Raw genomic sequence first — 19,524 nt, 5'->3', positions numbered from 1 at the left:
CCTGTTACACCTTTTAAACTTTTACTGTCAATTTCCGTTTCAACGCTGAATGGCCTCATTGGTCCCAGTGCTTGGTGTTTGGCCTAATATTCTATATTCAATTCAAGATTTCCTGTTATTAAGTGTTGTTAACTGAGATTTTAATGTTTGTTGATTATTTTCTTAATTTTTTTTCTATTTTTTCCACATTCAGCAGATTTTTCCTTTACGTACAAATAAAACATGCTTTTCCCATATACATTTTTTTTTACCAAAAAATTGCGTTAAAACCTGCAAAAAAATTACGTTATAAATACTCTCATTGTCTCTAAACCAATGCCACGATATGCGTAGTCAATGATCCAAATAGCTTACCATCATTTTTCTGAACCCCGCCCAAGGAACTCTGAAAACGTCGAGAGAGTTTAAACTGGATTCTATGTGAAAGATTAGAGGAAATGCACAGTAAATTGGCTCGGGGAATTTTGCCATTTAGGGAGAGGAAAAAATCCTTAACACGCTTAAACTTTTTCCTTTACTTCTAAATCCTGCTGCTGCGTTTTCTTGAGTGTTTCAGAAGGGAGCCACATAAATGTTGTGTCTTTTTTACATATTTAAGTGTTTTTGTCATTTGTCAGTTGGGTTAAAGCCTTTTTGTAAGGCACTTCTTGGGGATAATGGAATAGGAGGAAAGCCTTCCTCCTTACTTGAAATTAACCATAAAAAACTTTTAGGGGGATAATATAATCAAGTGAAAACCCTATTCCTTACTTGAAATAAGAAGAAAAAACACTCTTAGGGCGTTAATGGAACAGGGGAAAGCCTTCTTCCTTACTTGAAATAAAAAAAAAAAATAAACAAATGAACACAAATTGTATTCAATTCGTTTTAATTTTGCTAAAGTTGTAAGTAAATAATAAGTATTTATGGAAGCTAAGGCGTTCCTTTTTTTTTAATGCAAGAAGAGTATAAATGTTATAATTGACATGACCATGCATGAGCCGCACTTTCCCTGAAAACTTCCCAAGTGCTTCAGAGGATTTTCATAAGTTTTCGTTATTCTTGTCGAGGAACGTCAAAGAAAAAAAAAAACTTTAAAAATGCCCCGGAGTTTTCTGTACAGCCGCTACGGCGTATAATCAAGGCCACCGAAAATAGAGCTATCTTTCGGTGGTCTATGTTTAATGCTGTATGAGGCGCTGCCCATGAAACTTTATAACCACGGCCCTTTGATGGTCTGGCCCATATCGTTGCCAGACACACCATTATGGCTGATTTTAACCTTAAATAAAATAAAAGCTACTGAGGCTAGAGGGCTGCAATTTGATATGAGTGATGATTGGAGGGTGGATGATCAACATACCAATTTGCAACCCTCTCGCCTCACTAGTTTTTGAGATCTTGAGGGCGGACAGAAAAAGTGCGGACGGACAGACAAAACTAAAAATGGACCTATGGTAATAGTTCGGTAGCAGCATAACTGTGAATTTTAATGGCAGGTTAATTATTTAATGCGTATCTTAAATTGAAGTTAATGCAAAATCAGAATATTCTTCATTATTCATGAACTAGTTACTTGGTGCAAAATTAGAATATTCATTATTCATGAATCTAGTTACTTGGTTAGGTTAGGTTAGAAAAGGATTGGTTTTTGAGGAGTAATAGGATTAGCAACGTTGAGTAGTATTTTTCGGCATTCCATTATGTGGGAATTAACCACGCTTTTTTTATTTATTCACCTATTTATTTTTGCCATAATGGATATGTTTTTTTGTCTTTTCTCCAAAAACAGATTTTTTTTATTTAAATTTTATTCCCCTCAAGAAAGTTCTGTATTTCACGCATAAAACTTTTAAGTTTTATTCCCCAAACAAATTTCCTACAATTCATGAATAAAATTAGTTTTATAAATCATTAAAAAAAAAATACCCCGTTAAATGCATTCAGTATCCTCAAACCCGCATCACGATATTAGAGACGAAGCCTGTGATCTAATTCGGGTTCTGAATCTTACTTAGGCAACTCCTTAAAACGACGAGGGAAAGTTTGAGCTGATTTTTATGTCAAAGTTGAAAGGAAATGCCCCGTAAATTGGATGGGAGTTTTTCCCCTTTGCCAGATGAAAATCCTTAACAAGCTTAAACTCTCTCTCTCTCTCTCTCTCTCTCTCTCTCTCTCTCTCTCTCTCTCTCTCTCTCTCTCTTAGCGAATACATTTCTTGAGCATTTTGAGATATTAAGGGTAATAAAGACCTGGGTTCGATTCCTGAGCGGGTGGGAGTGCTCAAGCATTTTCTGCTGAATGTCATCATAGCTGTTGCCCTTAGTAGTGTAAAGTAAGTAGCTGGTGGTTAGTCAACCTTGGTGGGATGCAACCAGGGTGAAGGACATTGCTCTAGCAATTTCATCTTTTAATACTTGCTGAGAACAGGACCAGAATACTTCCTGTCATTACCTTTTTAAGGAGAAATGTATGTATGTATGTCAGAATGTATCCTGTCATTATGTATGTATGTATGTATGTATGTATGTATGTATGTATGTATGTATGAATGAAAGTATGCATATGTATGTGTATGAATAAAATTATATATGCATGTATGTATGAATGCAAGTATGCATAGGTATGTGTGTATGTATGAAAGTGTATGTATGTATGTATAAATGAAAGTATGCATATGTATACAGGCTTAATGTATGTATTGCTACAATCCCCCATCTATAATAACAGCAGTATGAATAAGTTTGTTTACCACAATATCTTTGCTTTATTTTGTCTTGACAATAGAGCAAGAAACTTGTTTTACAAAAAAAAGTCTGTTATTGTAAAACTATGTCGCATGATAATATTATCCGCCCCGCAATTATTTTCTCCTTGTTATTTTTCTGCATCGGAAAATTTTACATACTGTGAGCGGCTGAAAATCACCTTTTATTTGTTTATTTATTTATTTATTTATTTATTTATTTATTTGTTTATTTGTTTGTTTGTTTATCAGTTTGTTTGTTTATCCAAAATAATTATGCTGTCAGTGACAAATCTTTATAAAAAGTGTAGTATATAATTATTTATATTAATATATATATATATATATATATATATATATATATATATATATATATATATATATATATATATATATATATATATATATATATATATATATATATATATATATATATATATATATGTGTGTGTGCATATTTAAGAATTTTAATAGATATGCAAAAATAAAAAGTAATTGTTCAAGTTCCCAGTGTTTTGTTTGTGTATATACATATATACATAATTTTAATTATCGACCAGATATTCATCAAAAGGCATTTCATATTTTTGCGGAGCTAAATGGTCGTTTAGATATACTCACATTGCAGAGTTTTATTCATATTCCGTAAAAGTCCCTTTAAAAAAACCATGATCAGTTTTATTAGTCTGCTCATCAATTCACTTAATACAGACAGATTAAATTAGTGTCTGAACTCTCACAGAAAGGGCTTAATACAGAACAAAATTAGTGTCTGAACTATTATATCATTTTGGCACCTTTCTTTGTAAATAACAAGTTTGAGTTTGTAAATAATTTTAGTACCTTTCTTAGTAAACCATTTTCAGCACCTTTCTTTGTAAATAATTTTAGTATCTTTCTTTGTAAATAATTTTAGTACCTTTCTTTGTAAATAATTTTAGTACCTTTCTTTGTAAATAATTTTAGTACCTTTCTTTGTAAATAATTTTTAGTACCTTTCTTTAAGTAAATAATTTTAGTACCTTTCTTTGTAAGTCATTTTTATCCTTCTCTGTTAATCACATTTAGTACATTTCTTTGTGAATAATTTTTAGTACCTTACTTTGTAAATAATTTTTAGTACCTTTCTTTGTAAACATGTTTTAGAATCTTCCTTTGTAAATAATTTCTAGAACCTTTCTTTGTAGATAATTTTTAGTACCTTTCTTCGTAAATCATTTTTAGAACCTTTCTTTGTAAATAATTTTTTGAACCTTTCTTAGTAAATCATTTGTACCTTTCTTTGTAAATAATTTTTAGAACCTGCCTTTGTAAACAATTTCTAGAAACTTTCTTTGTAAATGGTCTTTCGAACCTTCCTTTGTAACTCATTTTGAGCACCTTTCTTTGTAAGTAATTTCTAGAATCTTCCTTTATAAATAAGTTTTAGAACCTTTCTTTGTAAATTATTTTTAGGACCTTTCTTCAAATGCTATGCTCCCGTCTTCTCCCATTAGCAGGCCGTCAAAACCCGCGCTGAAAACCTCAAGGACTTTGGCTGGAGTTTCCAAGACTTTAATTATTGTAAATTTTAAACTTCCTTAATGAGTGCGTAGCTTTTGAATAACTTGATTCTTTACACATTTCTGCAATTATGAAAGCGGTGCTGTTGCTTCAGGAAATGTAATGAAATCCTTGCAATTTTTAGTCCTGTGACCAGGAAAAGTGTTGCCCACTAACTTGAAACTTCCTTAAGTGAAAGCAAACTGTCATAACATATTTTTACTAAAATTAGAAAATGAATTATGAGTATTTGTGATTTGGGCATTTCAGAAAAATGTCTTCACTAACATCATTATAAAGCCATTTTGACTTGGGTCAAGTCAGGCCAAGGAATCCTCCACCGTCAATAAATTTATTATCTATGATGTGTCGTTTCGTAACTCGCCATGATGAGCTTGAGAGCATCATTGGTTTAAACAATGTCATCTGAAGTATTCCTTAGTTCTTAGGATTTTTAGTTGTGTTTGCCACTTATAGTAGATAATTTCTTCCCAGAACTATATAAAAAAATTACAATGAAGGACACCTCGGCCAAATCTGCTACGTTCCAGGGTACTGCCACCTAGTGATAAAAACCGAAAGGGAACGCGCCGTTTTCTATGACAAGTGAAACCGACATTCACCTCAAATGTCCTTACCGCGTCACCAGGACAAAGAACTCCGTTGGGCTACGGTTTCGTGTTGCTTTTGTTTATCCTCTTTTTCATGAATAGATTTTTGACAAACTTAGAATTAGTGACAATGTGTTGGCAGGCACAAATAGTGCAGTAGTATCAAGGAATACAATCGTTTTCTGGCTTCGTGAAGTGATGAAGCAGGCGTTTGAGTTATAACTTATTGGGATCAGTTACGGAATGATGTAGACCTATAGTGGAGGCTCAACAAATTGTGTAGTAACGAATCTCCATTTGGACAGAATAGCATCTCGCCTCAGGTTAACGGTGAAAATGGTTGGTTATATGATGAGTGATCGTTTGCTTTCCCTGCGTCTCCATTTTCTTCCTGCAGAGTTTTCCTTTTATTTATGACTGTAATGAGTCATTAAAACACGACCTCTGTTTCTCTTAAAGGTTGGGATGGGCTATAAACTATATTAATCTGTGTTCAGGTATATTTAGTGATACTCTGCTTGCTACCTCCCAACTGGTCTCCCACGCTCGGGGGCTGGGATCTTCAGGTGTTACTCTTTCGAGGATGTTGTAGACCTACTCTGGAGTGGACTTGTGCCTTCCTTACCATCACCTGAGATCTCAAGGTGGCACATCAACAGCCATGATTTAAGAGAAATTCCTCCCCCTTTGGGATAAGTATCCACGTAAAGACAAAGGTTTGTATCCTAATAGCAACTTACGGCGAATTTTAAGATGATTTGCCTTTCACTACAATTGCTCAATTGCGCAGACGGTTACCCAAAACCAGCGCAAAGAATACCTCCAGTTTTGAAACCTTGTTTCCAAGCTTCAAACGCCCTCGTTGGTACTGAGAGAGTGAGTAACCATAAGGCTTGGGTTAGTACTTGTAGGAAAAATAGGAGGAAAGTGCGATAGATTGAATGAGTGATTAGTGCTCCTTTGAAACGTACTTCGTATAATGAAAAAGCAAGAGGCGTATGCCCCCGAGGTAAAATCGTTCATCAGAATTTCTCTCTCTCTCTCTCTCTCTCTCTCTCTCTCTCTCTCTCTCTCTCTGTCCAGCCATCCCTGTCTCTTTCCCTCTTTCTTCTCCCTATCACCCCCTTCTCTCTCTCTCTCTCTCTCTCTCTCTCTCTCTCTCTCTCTCTCTCTCTCTCTCCAGCCATCCCTCTTCTCTCTAACACCCTCTCTCCAGCCATCCCTCTCTCTCTCTCTCTCTCTCTTCTCTCTCCCTCTCTCTCACCCTCCAGCCATCCCTATCTCTTTCCTTCTTTCTTCTCCTAACACCCCTCTCTCTCTCTCTCTCTCTCTCTCTCTCTCTCTCTCTCTCTCTCTCTCTCTCTCAAATCAAATCACTAATCCCTGAGGCCACCATGGATTTAAATCCTTAATCTTTAGTATTTAATGTTAGCCTCATCCTTGCAGTACCGCAACATTGGAAACATCTTACCTCATCCTGTTTAATAAATCCAAGGTCACACACCCAGTCTGTAACCTAATTAAGTATTTTTCTCTGTCGTTAGGCATCCTTCATCCTTTTAAATTAGGTGCAATTTCACCTATATTCCTAAGTTCTCCAGACTGATGTCTAGAACTGTACTAGACAGTTACGTTAGTCACCCAGAGCGATGTAATTTTCCCACGCTCAACTTCGAAGTTACCAAATCCCCTGAGGAAGCGGTTTTGTGGAGTCCTCTTGTCTGTTCCTTACCTGCTTTGTCTGTCTTTTCCACTTTAAGATAATTATTCAGCCTGTTTCAGAAAGGGAATGAGGTTTCCCTCCCTTTCACATAATCATTGCTTCTTGATCCATTACTTTACCTGCGTTTTTTTCCCCCGATCTATACAGATATTGTCTGATTAAAGGGTCATTCCTCCATTACCTGAAATAAAAAAATCCATTTCTCTCTCTCAGATACACATTATATATATATATATATATATATATATATATATATATATATATATATATATATATATATATATATATATATATATATATATATATATATATATATATATATATATATATATATATATATATATATAATATATATATATAAACACATACACCACATATATATATATATATATATATATATATATATATATATATATATATATATTTATTTATTTATTTATTTATTTATTTATTTATTTCACGGCCTTATTCAATTCATACTTTCATCCACTGAATTGCGGATGAACTTGTGTGCAGATAAGTTCCACAACGTCATAAACCTGCACGGAAGGGCACTGATGTAGGCGGGATTTCATCTGGGACAATTTAAACTTAAATGCGATGTTATTGATAGATTTATTTTTAGTATTATTACTTTTGGGCAAAGTACAGAAGATTTCTTAGGTTTTTTTTTTTTCATTTGCTGGGTCCTTCACATATTATTATTATTGTTATTATTTTTCAGTAGATGAAACATATTCACATGGAACAAGCACACAGGGGCCATTGACTTGAAATTCAAGCTTCCAAAGGATGTTGGTTTCAGCCCACACTGCAGCAGTAACTGATCATGATACAGAGCCAGTGATTTTCCATCGCCCAGGGTAGACGCGAACCCGCCACATCTGAGTGGCATTCCACGACAGTAACCACTATACCAGCGGACCAGCTAGATTAAAATTGAATGAACAGAGGTCATGCCTAGAGGTCACAGCTTGAAAATGAGGCGATTAATATGAGAGATTAAAATTGAATTCATCCTGATCAGCATTTAATATATATAGCTATACAAAGCTTCATTTAATATTAACAGCTGTGAATAACGTGGATAAGAGTAAATTTTGGCTATTGTACATCGATTAACCAATACGATCTGAAGAGCTGTATGGCTATTGTATGTTTAATTTTATTTTAAAAGCGTGACACAGGTCGTGACCGAAATTTGAATATCGTTCCAATTCAAGTGGGAGAGCCATAAATTTGCATATTAATCTTTTATTACTTCGGTCTTATGTTGCATTTATGATGGATTCATTTCTAAAGAAAGCATTAAGAAAGCATTACTCAGTTAAATCTGGTCAATAATTTCACTTATCGGTATACTTATAAAAGAAATACTATTTAGTTATTCAAATGGAACAAATTCTTTGTATACAATTTTTTTCTTTTGAGTCGTGCGAGTCAATATTTTCATTTTTATCGGAACAATTATATAAAAAAAAAAAAAAACGCCAGTCATACTTATCCAAATGGGCCATTTTCGTTCTATCTGAAATCTTTCTTCAACCACTCAAAATTCACTTCAAACACAAGCCCTTACCTTGTACATACCTGCACTGACTGCTCGCCCTGTCCCTTTCAGCGCAAGGCATTCTGGAAGGCTTTGTACTGTATATAACGTCTTGGCACAGAGCCTTGCTTGTCACCACTTAACTAGCAACTCCCTTCAAGACGAAGCTGTGTAAGCGGATTTCCTTTTCAGTAATGTCGCGTCCTGGTGCGTTCAGCATGGCGCTCCCTGGCGTAACGGGAAACGGTTTTCCTCATTTCTTTATTTATGATATACTATATGAATCGAAACACGAGAAGCTCCCTGATCTGATGATAACCATTAGACGGCGTATGAACTTTGCTAGATGTTGGACATTTTAGTAAGCCGACTTGGTTAAAAGAAATGAGTTTTAGTCATTGTATTTACAGTGCTAATGAACGTCTCGGAAGCTTTCTAAGGAGGAGGATGGAGCCGCATCTTTGACATTTCAGAGGGAAGGAGATTGACGATAAGGAGCTAAGGGACGCGTCTTAGCACCAATGTCGAAGTTTTCAGGATTTTTTACTTTAAATAAATAAAAAAACACTCAGTTGTAATTTTGTTAATTCCGTAGGTCAACTTAATTCTGTTCCGTAATTGATGCTCATGGAAATGTGGCAAAAATTATAAAAATTGATTGATGCTTTGTAATATTTTTCATAGTTAATGGATAAGGAGCTATTGAGTATTTAATTGAATATATTCGTTGTGTTCCTGAAAACATCATACGTTAATCAGAAGTACTGCGTGTGGGATGTACTTAATTTATTTGAATTTTCTTATCAAAAGGATGGCGGATTTTAGTTAGCCGTACGCTGAAAGCAGTTTAAAAAAGTTAATTGTATACCGAAAGCAGTCAAGGAAGGGAAAGCGGGACTCTTTGCAGGTTTTTTTTTATTATTTTTTTTACAGCAGAACTCGAGGAAAAATTTATAAAAAAAAAAAAGATTACCGAGGTAACCACGGGCAGAAACACTTGAAGAAAACTGCAGATATAAATGTTGGAAAATTGGATATCAGTAACTTGATATTATCAGTAGCTTCATTTAAGTGAAAGTGTCTTTTCACTTTTGCGTGTCATTAATGATACGCCCCCGTCTTCTAAAAATCAAGATTATTAAAAGGCTGACCGATCTCAGGAGTACTCCGTTTAACCTTTATTTTATCATTATTATTACTTCAGTAGAAGAAACCTATTCACATGGAACAAGCACATAGAGGCCACTATCTTGAAATTCAAGCTTCAAAAGAATGTTGGTTTCAACCTCCAACCGCAGACCCCACACTCCAACAGTAACTGACCATGATACTCAGCCAGTGATTCTTCATTGCCCTGTAAGAGACGCGAACCCGCCACATTTGAGTGGCATGCCACGACACTAACCACTATACCAGTGGACCAGCTAAAGAGAAGTGATAACAAGTAATGTTGTTTTAGGTAAAGGCACCATCACGTAAGTGAAGATGGTACGTGGAGGCGAAATAGAGGCATGGTGTGGACAATGTTACCCGGACCTTGTAGTTCGTGAAAATTTCTGCATAGAGAGAGAGAGAGAGAGAGAGAGAGAGAGAATTTGCTTGCATATCAGTTCTGTTTCTCCGGGGGTGGGAATTTCCTAGAGAGAGAGAGAGAGAGATTTTCCTGTATATCTGTTCCACGTCTCCGAGGGTGGGGAATTTCTCAGAGAGAGAGAGAGAGAGAGAGAGAGAGAGAGAGAGAGAGAGAGAGAGAGAGAGAGAGAGAGAGAGAGTGGAAATTTTCCTATATTTCGGTTCCACCCTCCAAGGGTGGGGAATTTTCTAGAGAGAGAGAGAGAGAGAGAGAGAGTGTGTGTTTTTATCACAATTATATCTGATCTGACTCCGGAGTGAACACAGTGCCTGATCAAGATGGAATTGCCCTTTCTTTTTGGCGTAGCTGAAATGGTCAGTGGCATTACATCTAAGCTCTTCTAGTTGGATGTCCAGGAACTTTCCCAGGTTGTTTTGAATTAAGTGTAATGGTAGGTTTGTGACGGCTGAGATGGAGCAAGTTAGACAGTTCCATTGGTTGAAGGTCGCGAGGTCAAATGATTATGTACAAGCATTCTCTGCTGGGTTCTGTCGTGGACTCAAGTTCTAGGCCTATGGTGAAACTGAAGAGCAAATGTTTCTGGTTTTAAGGGGCGCGTTGGTAGATCTGGGACCCTCCAGTCCTCTTGGTTTTGTAGATATATAAGGTTTAATGGCGTTTTGACCACACTAGATGCTATATAGTTCATAGTCTTAGGTCTACTACAGCATCTGGAACCCGAAGTATATCTTAGTTTAACCAGACCACTGAGCTGATTAACACTCTCCTAGGGCTGGCCCGAAGGATTAGATTTATTTTTACGTGGCTAAGAACCAATTGGTTACCTAGCAACGGGACCTACAGCTTATTGTGGAATTCGAATCACATTATAGCGAGAAATGAATTTCTATCACCAGAAACAAATTCCTCTTGTTCTCCACTGGCCGGTCGGAGATTCGAACTCGCGACCAACAGAGTGGTAGCTGAGAACGGAACCGAACCCGAGTCCTCCTGATTTTGTAAATGGATAAAATTTCGTGTCGTTTTGCCCACACTGGATGCTACATAGTTCATAGTCGCCAGTCTAGTATTATAGGGAAGGTTTTCAAGAGTTCGTCTTTCCTCGTCGTTTCCGTTCTTCACTGGATGGGTCGATATCGTACTCGCCTAGTACTCTCCTAGGCCCGCGTTCGATTCCCCGGCCGGCCAATGAAGGATTAGAGGAATTTATTTCTGGTGATAGAAATTCATTTCTCGGTATAATGTGGTTCGGATTCCACAATAAACTGTAGGTCCCGTTGCTAGGTAACCAATTGGTTCTTAGTCACGTAAAATAAATCTAATCCTTCGGGCCAGCCCTAGGAGAGCTGTTAATCAGCTCAGTGGTCTGGTTAAACTAAGATATACTTAACTCCTCGTCGTTTGACCGAAGTTAAGTAGTCGGGGAGACGTACTGGTGAGCAGCGATCCATAATTGGGTTAACCAGCGTCACTCATGGTTCACATATGGTGAGAAACCTCGTGTTTTAGAGTGTTCTCAATATAATTATGTGCTTACGTCAACTTATGATTCTGTCCCATGAGGAGATGATAACTCTGGGTCTGTTCATTTATACTTTAGCGTAATAGCGTTTCGGTGTGAATCAAGACAGTTATAGGAATGAATGACTTTTTAAAAATGAAAGTATGTTCAAACTTATCCTCTATAAAAGTTACCTAGTTACCTAGTTTCTCTACAAACCAGGAGTAGACTACGTTATGAGCTCGTTTTGCATGTTGCAACTTTTTGCAAGTTCCTCGGGCTTCTGATATGGCCAAAAGGCGAGAATCGTCAGGTAACAAAAATATGAAGATTTGAAGATTTTTTCAATATCACTAAGAAAACAAGTAAAAAATGCGCTGAAGTTTCCTCGGCGCAATCGAGTTTTCTGTACAGCGTATAATGCTGTATGAAACTCTCAGCCACAGCCCATGAAACTCCTCAGCCGCGGCCCATGAAACTCTCAGCCGCGGCCCGGTAGTGGCCTGTGTTGTTGGCACCTACAGCGGTGCCAGACGCACAATCATGGCCAACTTTAACCTTAAATAAAATAAGAACTACTGAGGCTAGATGGTTGCAATTTGGTATGTTTGATGGTTTGTGGGTGGATGATCTACATAACAATTTGCAGCCCTCTAGCCTCAGTAGTTTTTAAGATCTGAGGGCGGACGGGCAGAAAAAAGTTTTCTTTCACAGAAAACTAAAAAGGATTTACAACTGCTCCTTGTAAGACACCTGATATAACCTTGGCTGGTTTGGATAGCACTCCATTAGCTGATGCTTCATGCTCTCGGTTTGAAGGAAGTGGTTAGCGAACTTTGCTCGGCGAATATTGACAGCCTGCAATATTACATTCATTCTGGGTTTGCAATACACCAAAGCAATGAACCTACATTCACAATATTCAACCTAGAATCAACCATTAGCACCTGGGCATTGTTTTAATCCCGATTACAGAGATAACGAAGTTGAGATTGATAGAAACCTGTGATTGAAAGAATCATTGTAACTGAAAACCTTTATTCATCTATTTGAATTCCAAACGTCAGTTTTCTTGGAATTACTGAAACAGGATGTAGGTGAATTTTAATAGGCTTTTTGTTGTAACCGATTGCTGTAACGGCTGTTCTAGTCATTCAGATACAGCCTCACTAAAATTTCGCGGTGCTTGTCTGAAGAATAAAGGTCGTGTTGTGTAAATGACAGTAAACAATTGTTTGCTTTTACCACTCCTGGCTCAATTAAGTATAGTTATTTTTATTTACTTCTCCAATCGCAAGTATATAATTACAGTTCAGTACAAAAGCTCTTTTTTTTAATTCGTAATTTTGTAATATATCTGCAAGCGCACAATAATTGTTTGAAGAAATACTTCGGATGTTATTATTATTATTATTATTTAGTTAGTGGCATTCTCCATCCGGAACTGTATCATTACGATTCATTACAAAATATCTTATGTTTAATTCAGAATTATATATACAGATATATATATATATATATATATATATATATATATATATTTATATATATATATATATATATATATATATCTCTATCTATCTTTATCTATATATCTATCTATATATATATATATATATATATATATATATATATATCAATTTCGCCTAATCAGTAAAGATCGGCAATCCTTGACTTTCTGTGAGCAGCTAAAATGTGTCACAGGTAATTGATATTTGGCTCATTGTTATCTGAATACAAGATAAATTTAAGGTCGAGTAATTTCTCCTTTTTTATTTTAGATAAACAGAATAGCAGTTAATTTAATTTTTTTCTTTGTAAATTACGAGACAGTTCATTCCAAACTTTTTGGTCTGTTATATTGATTCCAGTTCAGAGTACCGAAAAATTTATTTTTACGTTCTGTGCATAGTAAACTTTCGTAACTTCTCGCCTGAAGCAGCACCCAACTTATTTTTCTTTGTGAAACGTGAATGTCATGGAAATTATGCATAAGTGCAGCGTGAATAGCTAAAAATGTCACTCCCGATTACGCTAGCCATTCATTAATATTGGCTTCTTTCACCGAAAGACCATAGTGTTAATTTCTTAGCACACGTCAATGCAATTCTGGTCTCTCTGCTCTGTTGACATAAGTAGTGTTATTCCTTGCTCCAGAGATTTGTTTATTTTTATATTCGACTGGGATTATGGCTAGCGCTATTACCTGCCGGTGTGTCTACACTGTATCACATTGAATATTCAGTTTATGTCTGCGAACAGATGCTGGTATCATTGTCCATATTTCTATTACGACACTGGTCTTGTGAATATATAATCTCCTTTTCATCACTATTTTAGGACACTTAGTGAAGTCTCATTCTTGTGTTGCCCTTAAAGTGGCCTTCAGGAATTTATTTCAAGGTACTGGTTGTCCACTGGGGACAAAGACTATTAGTACCATTGCTGTTAAATTTTTGTCAGAGAATCCAATCCACGCTTGTGATGTTCTGCTTGTTGTTTCATTAGGAAAAACGAGTCTCGTTACTGCAAACGCATAAGTTTGATTTGAATTTTTTCATCAATGTTTCTTTTCCTTGCTTTTAGTCTTACTATTCAAGTAATACTTCCATTATTGCTGTATGAGAGGCACGTCAGTATCTATACACTGAAGCACTAGTTTTCTCTCTTAGGTACGCTGTCATTTTTGTGTACGCTAAATGCACTCTTCAAATGAAAACTTTACCCGAGATATCTCTTCAATCAAATTCATTAGCCCTATGGGGCTTTCCACCTCATAAAAATGGTAATTATAGCTTCCAAAGTCTCTTAACACATACCCGCTGTCAAAAACACCCGCTGACGGTATGTTTAGATAAGGGACGCATTAATGAGATAGCTCTAGATTTGTTGTGAGCAAAAATCTTTTGTTTATTCCACCAAGGTTTTTTTTTTTTATAAATATCTAAGATTCTGTTCCGGAAATCCTTTGAATAGCTGTTAATGGGCAAGAAATTAATTTTATACGATTAAGCACATGGCGAATCATTTTGAAGTTTCTATTTCCAGTGAAACGCTGTAACTTAATATCTCTATATTGAGTTTTCTGGGTTTATTGGTACCTGGCATATTTTTTTTCCAGCGGTCTTGTGCAAAGTACTTCAAATTATTATGACAGAACAGGCATTGGGGTTCTGAGGTGTGGGGTAAGTGGTCAAGATTTTAGTAGAGTACAGGAAAAGGTTAACATAACTGTTCTTTTTTAAGATAATCTTCAATATCTTTGGCATATTTTTTTTTTAGTATATTTTCATTTGATTTCACAGTAATTTCGGATTTCTGCTCTTTTTTTTTTTAAGGAGTGCACGAAGTTATTTTTCCAGCTTGATAATACGTATGTTTTTATTAAAATTTTTTTATTTTCCATAGAAAAGATTAAAAGTGTATGAACATAATTATTGTTCAGATTTTATGTACATAAAATTTCCACGTAATGAATATGAAAACTTACTGAAAAAAAAAAAACTTCCAAGGACTGATCTGAACAAACAGAAATGTACCATCCGTGCTCTTGAAGCGGAAAATTCATTACAAAGCTTTCCCAACGGAGGCAAGTAAGAAAACTTGTGCACTTGTTCCGCGTAATCAGTCCGGGGTAATTACACATTATACCTCGCCGTCCGTCACTTAAATTAATAACGTCAGAACCAACCTCGGTTCCTCTTGGCTGCTCAAGACCACCTGTCCGTAATTCCGTAATTTGCTCATTAACTCGGCAACCAATTAAGCATGTTGGGGAAGGGAGGCGGGGGTAGGTGGACAATAAATACAAAACATAGTACGAAAAGATTTATTTAAAAAATAATGAAGCCTGTACAATATATACACAAAACAAAATTCAGCATTATTTTTATTATAACATTGGTATTATTCTGAAGTCCCGATTCCTTACGCGTACATGCGACCTTTTTTTTTTTTAAAAGACATTATTTGAATGTCAAGTCTGTTCTAAATAAAAAAAAAAGTTTCCTAAAATTAGAACAAACATTATTGTTTTTTTAACTGTACAGTACCTAAGAAAAAAAAAAACTGTGATATACATCCCTGACTGTCTCTTATTCAAAAGCCTATTGTAATTACCAACTTTTTTTTTTTAGTTATTACTCCATCGAAATTAGCCGACAGTTAAGCTACTCGTTGAATAACAAACTGACCCTTGACCCTTTTTGACCCTTGACCCTTGTCCTCACCACAAGCTCCCATCCCTAAAGTTAACTATTTATTTTAAGGCAGAAATAGCAGCGAGCATCTGAATAGCACTAAAACACTTTTTATTTTTAATGGGAATCAAATCTATTCTGACATTACAGAATATTTAACATATTAACACTGGTGTGTGTTTTTTTAAGAAAAGTTCACTTTTACAAGAATCTCTCTAAAAAAAAAGTCTGACTTTGAATTCGACACATTTTTTGTTTCAATAGCAAAATGAGTTCCTTCAAAAGTGCAATATTAATGTTCATTTATTAATAAGTGTTTCTTTTCGGGAATAAAAGTGAGGCAGATATCTTAAACTAAAAAAAATACTTGGTTCTCGGGTGATTGTTTTTTTTTCTAAAGCCACGTAATTGATATGATTATTAGTTTACTAATGTTGATGATGTCATGATATGTAGAGGTTACCTAACCAAATTTAATAAAGGACACAAGTTACCTGTTTTAACAATGATTGATTGAATTAACGACTGTCTTTAAAACCGAGTAGCGAAGAGTAAAAAAAAAAAAAATTGATCGAAGCCATGTTTTTTTTTTAAATAATTTTTTAGGAATTATACAACTCATACTCTCAGTAATTATTAGATGAACTAAATTATTTAATATTTTCTTTACAGCATGCAAAGTAAACTTGCAGACAATGGTACCTATAATAAAATCTAAGATAATTGAATCGCAACGTGTGAAAACCATAGAAAAACAAATATCACCTTGCAAAGGCAAAAAATCTAAGATAAATTCGTTCATGAATGTAAGTAATTAACAGAATTTTGAATTGAATCGCAACTCGGGAAAACCACGAATAAATAAATAAAAAAATATATATCAACGTGCAAAGGACACACTGATGTTTGCACCGAAATCATCTGAAACCATTTTGAAATCTGCTGCCCGAAAAAAAAAAAAAAAAAAAAAAAACTGGGGCTTTTCACAATTTTGCGGAATAACATCAAAATTGAATTCCCGAACGCAAGGGGACACTCTGAAGGGGAACAGCCCTGAAATGAAATGAAAATTGCCAGGTAGATTGCGCTCAGGGCGCCGTTATACATTAACCGACGTAACAAAACTCACCTTTTGATATGTTTTCGTTTGTTTTCGATTTCCCACGTCAGTGAGATGAATGAAAACACATTTTTTTATATTTTAAATTGAACAATACTTGGTAACCAAGTGGATGATTTAACCCTTTTTTATATTTTTAATTTAACATTACTTGCGTACGCAGTGGATATGTAAATTAGATATAATGGTTTATTAAAGAGCAAAGTAGCTTAGAAAGACACTAGAGAGAGTTTAGTTGATAAAATGATCAAAATACTTCAAATTTTGGGTTTACGGAGAATGCACAAATTGGGTTTACAGAAAATGCAAATTTTCAGTTTGCGGAAAATGCTAAATTTGACTTTACAGAATGAAAAATGTTTATTTTCAGAAAATGCTAAATTTGACTTTACAAAATGAAAAATTAATTCACAGAAAATGCTAAATTTTAGTTTACAGAAAATACAAAACTTCAGTTTACAGAAAATAACTGACCTGCGGAAAATGAAAAATTTGAGCTTACAGAAAATGCAAAATTTCAATTTACAGGAAATCCAAAACTTACTTGGATTTACAGAAAATGAAAAACTTGAGTTTACAGGAAATCCAAAACTTTCACAGAAAACTGAAACCGCCTTGGATCTAGAACCTAGTTTACGAACGAAAGAAGAAACACTTAACATGGGAAGAGAGAGAGAGAGAGAGAGAGAGAGAGAGAGAGAGAGAGAGAGAGAGAGAGAGAGAGAGACTATGGAGTTCTGTAGTTGTCTAGGAACGAGTTAACGAGAAATCAAATTATGGTAATTGTAATTTACGGAGGCGGTTTTATTTCAATACTCCTGATTATAATAAATACCAAGACAGTAATATTAGTATTGGTAAAACCATATAATCAAAGAAGGATACGAAGTATATAGGATACGAAGGATGTAGGATATGAAGGTCAACAGAAGCAGGAATACTTTAGGCACTAAAAATTAACCTACTTTAGTACAAATAATTTGCACGTACTTAACAGTATAATTCAATCTACTTTTTTTTATCTCTTTAGGATAAAAAAAATCAGTCAACTTACAGTATAATTCATGAGTGAAAAAATACCTACAGTTATCTTACAGCTCTGTAGCGAAACGCCCTGTATTTAGAAAGAAAGAAAGAAAGACTGTACACGTTTTAACAACTGGGAAAATCATCTCCTCCATTTGGGTGTAAAAATAAGGTCATTGGAAGATATACAAACTAGAATGGAAAATCATACTATTTCTTCGTCATGTTTCGTTCTCTTATCTTCCCTATTTTACTCATTGTTTTCCTTTTCCTGTTCTTTCTGACTCCTCTTCTCTTTCTTATTGTTCAGCAGTGAGACCACCAGACGAGGCAAAAATCACTCTACACAGATTTGATTGAAGCACCTGTTTTTGACCTGAAACGAAACCGTTTTAAAATGTTAATAATGAAGTGGATTTTTTTTTTTTTACCTTACCTGAAACTTAAGAATATGAATTTCAAACACTCGTCAAAATGCTTCACAGAGTACATATGATAAATTATCCAATTCAAAATCCTTTGAAGCTAAATTTTTATTAGCATTAATGATGTGAACCTAAAAAGATACTACAAAAATTCAAACGTCTAAAGCAACCTGAAATTGAATCCGATAAATGTGTGAGTGATACTTTCATCGTACATAAAAATATTAAACGTATTATACAAGGCAGCTGTATTTCAATTACCGACACAACAGCTTTCAAGTTCTTGTTGAAAAAAATGTTTAATTTTTTCGTTAATAATAACATAATTATACTTGGGCAGCGTTGCTTTTTTTTTTTTTTTTTTTTTTTTTTCCTATTTGTTCATTTTCGTTTTCCCTTTCTCTTACACCTTTTCTCCCTCATATACACTCATGGATCAGTCCATTCACATATTGATATGGTCTCCTCCTCCCGTTTTTTCTCAGCACCTCCTCCTCCCATATTCTCTGCGCATTCCTTATCAATCACTCTTCTCGTACACCATCTGATATTCCACTCGATTTTGTTCTTCATTCAATTCTTTATTTTTTTTGTTTGTTTCCCTTCGTGTGTTTCTGCACATCCACCTCATCATTTTCATCCAAATTTTTGGATTTCCGTAGGCCTCTATATTTTTCCCTTACATCCCGGCAGGCTTCTAAGATGTTTTATACGCCGTTCCCTTTCGTTTACATTTATCTAAACGTAATTTCTCCCAGCAGTATGCATACTCAGTCTGTGGTTTCATTCAGCTCGTATATTTCCATTTGCTGCCAATTTAATACCAAGACTGAATTCATCCACCCCTTTGCGTCACTCCTGTAAACTAACTTTCAGCCTGATTTTTAATGAGGCTAAGGCCCTCTTCAGTCTTTCTTCGTAATTTCTACTGTACAGTACAATGTTCTACCATATTCATGGAAGATCACATCCACAACCAAGTTAACAAACAGGCTGAATACATGTTCACGAATTTTCGGTACTGCTAAACTGCACCCTACGATTATCCAGAATTAGTCGCTGGTTGTTCTTCACTTAAGGTGGCTGACTTGTTTGTGATATGTATTTAATAAGTTGCCGACTTGTCTCTGACACAAGTTTACCGTAATGTGGACTCATCCTTTGGGTTAAAGTACTCGTAACCTGCGTCCGTACTTCGTCATAAATATAATGAACAACCGCTTTATACCTTTCTGTTATTCCTCGTTCTTTACAATTAATACACTAACAAGCCTCTTCCCAAGACATTGCCATGAGTACTGTCTAGCCATATCATCCCGTTCCTCCGGCTGGCTTTCCATCATGCGACCAAGTGCAGAAACTATGTATGTAATACTGACCTAAAATGGAAGACTGCAGTAAATGCTGAAATAAAATAATTAAATAAAACGGTAGATACCCCTTTGCCTTACTACTGATTTTGCAAATGGGACCCCCTAAATACTCGTGGAAAGCATTGAAGCATCATTC

The 19,524-nt window shown here is 35.3% G+C and overlaps 1 protein-coding gene and 1 long non-coding RNA gene across 4 annotated transcripts in view; one reads left to right on the top strand and one right to left on the bottom strand.

The window, feature by feature from the left end:
- LOC136825428 (uncharacterized) overlaps window positions 1–19,524 on the top strand; it is a 326,278-nt gene that overhangs the window by 296,772 nt on the left and 9,982 nt on the right. The gene's annotated exons all lie outside the window — the stretch shown is intronic.
- LOC136825427 (irregular chiasm C-roughest protein-like) overlaps window positions 15,061–19,524 on the bottom strand; it is a 212,039-nt gene continuing 207,575 nt past the window's right edge. The window contains exon 14 of the mRNA XM_067081815.1: window positions 15,061–17,966. The gene's annotated coding sequence lies outside the window, so the exon portion shown is untranslated. The remainder of the gene's footprint in view (window positions 17,967–19,524) is intronic.

This window comes from Macrobrachium rosenbergii, chromosome 37 (assembly GCF_040412425.1).
Source record: "Macrobrachium rosenbergii isolate ZJJX-2024 chromosome 37, ASM4041242v1, whole genome shotgun sequence".
NCBI classification, from domain to species: Eukaryota; Metazoa; Arthropoda; class Malacostraca; order Decapoda; family Palaemonidae; genus Macrobrachium; species Macrobrachium rosenbergii.
This window is presented reverse-complemented; position numbering and strand designations above follow the sequence as displayed.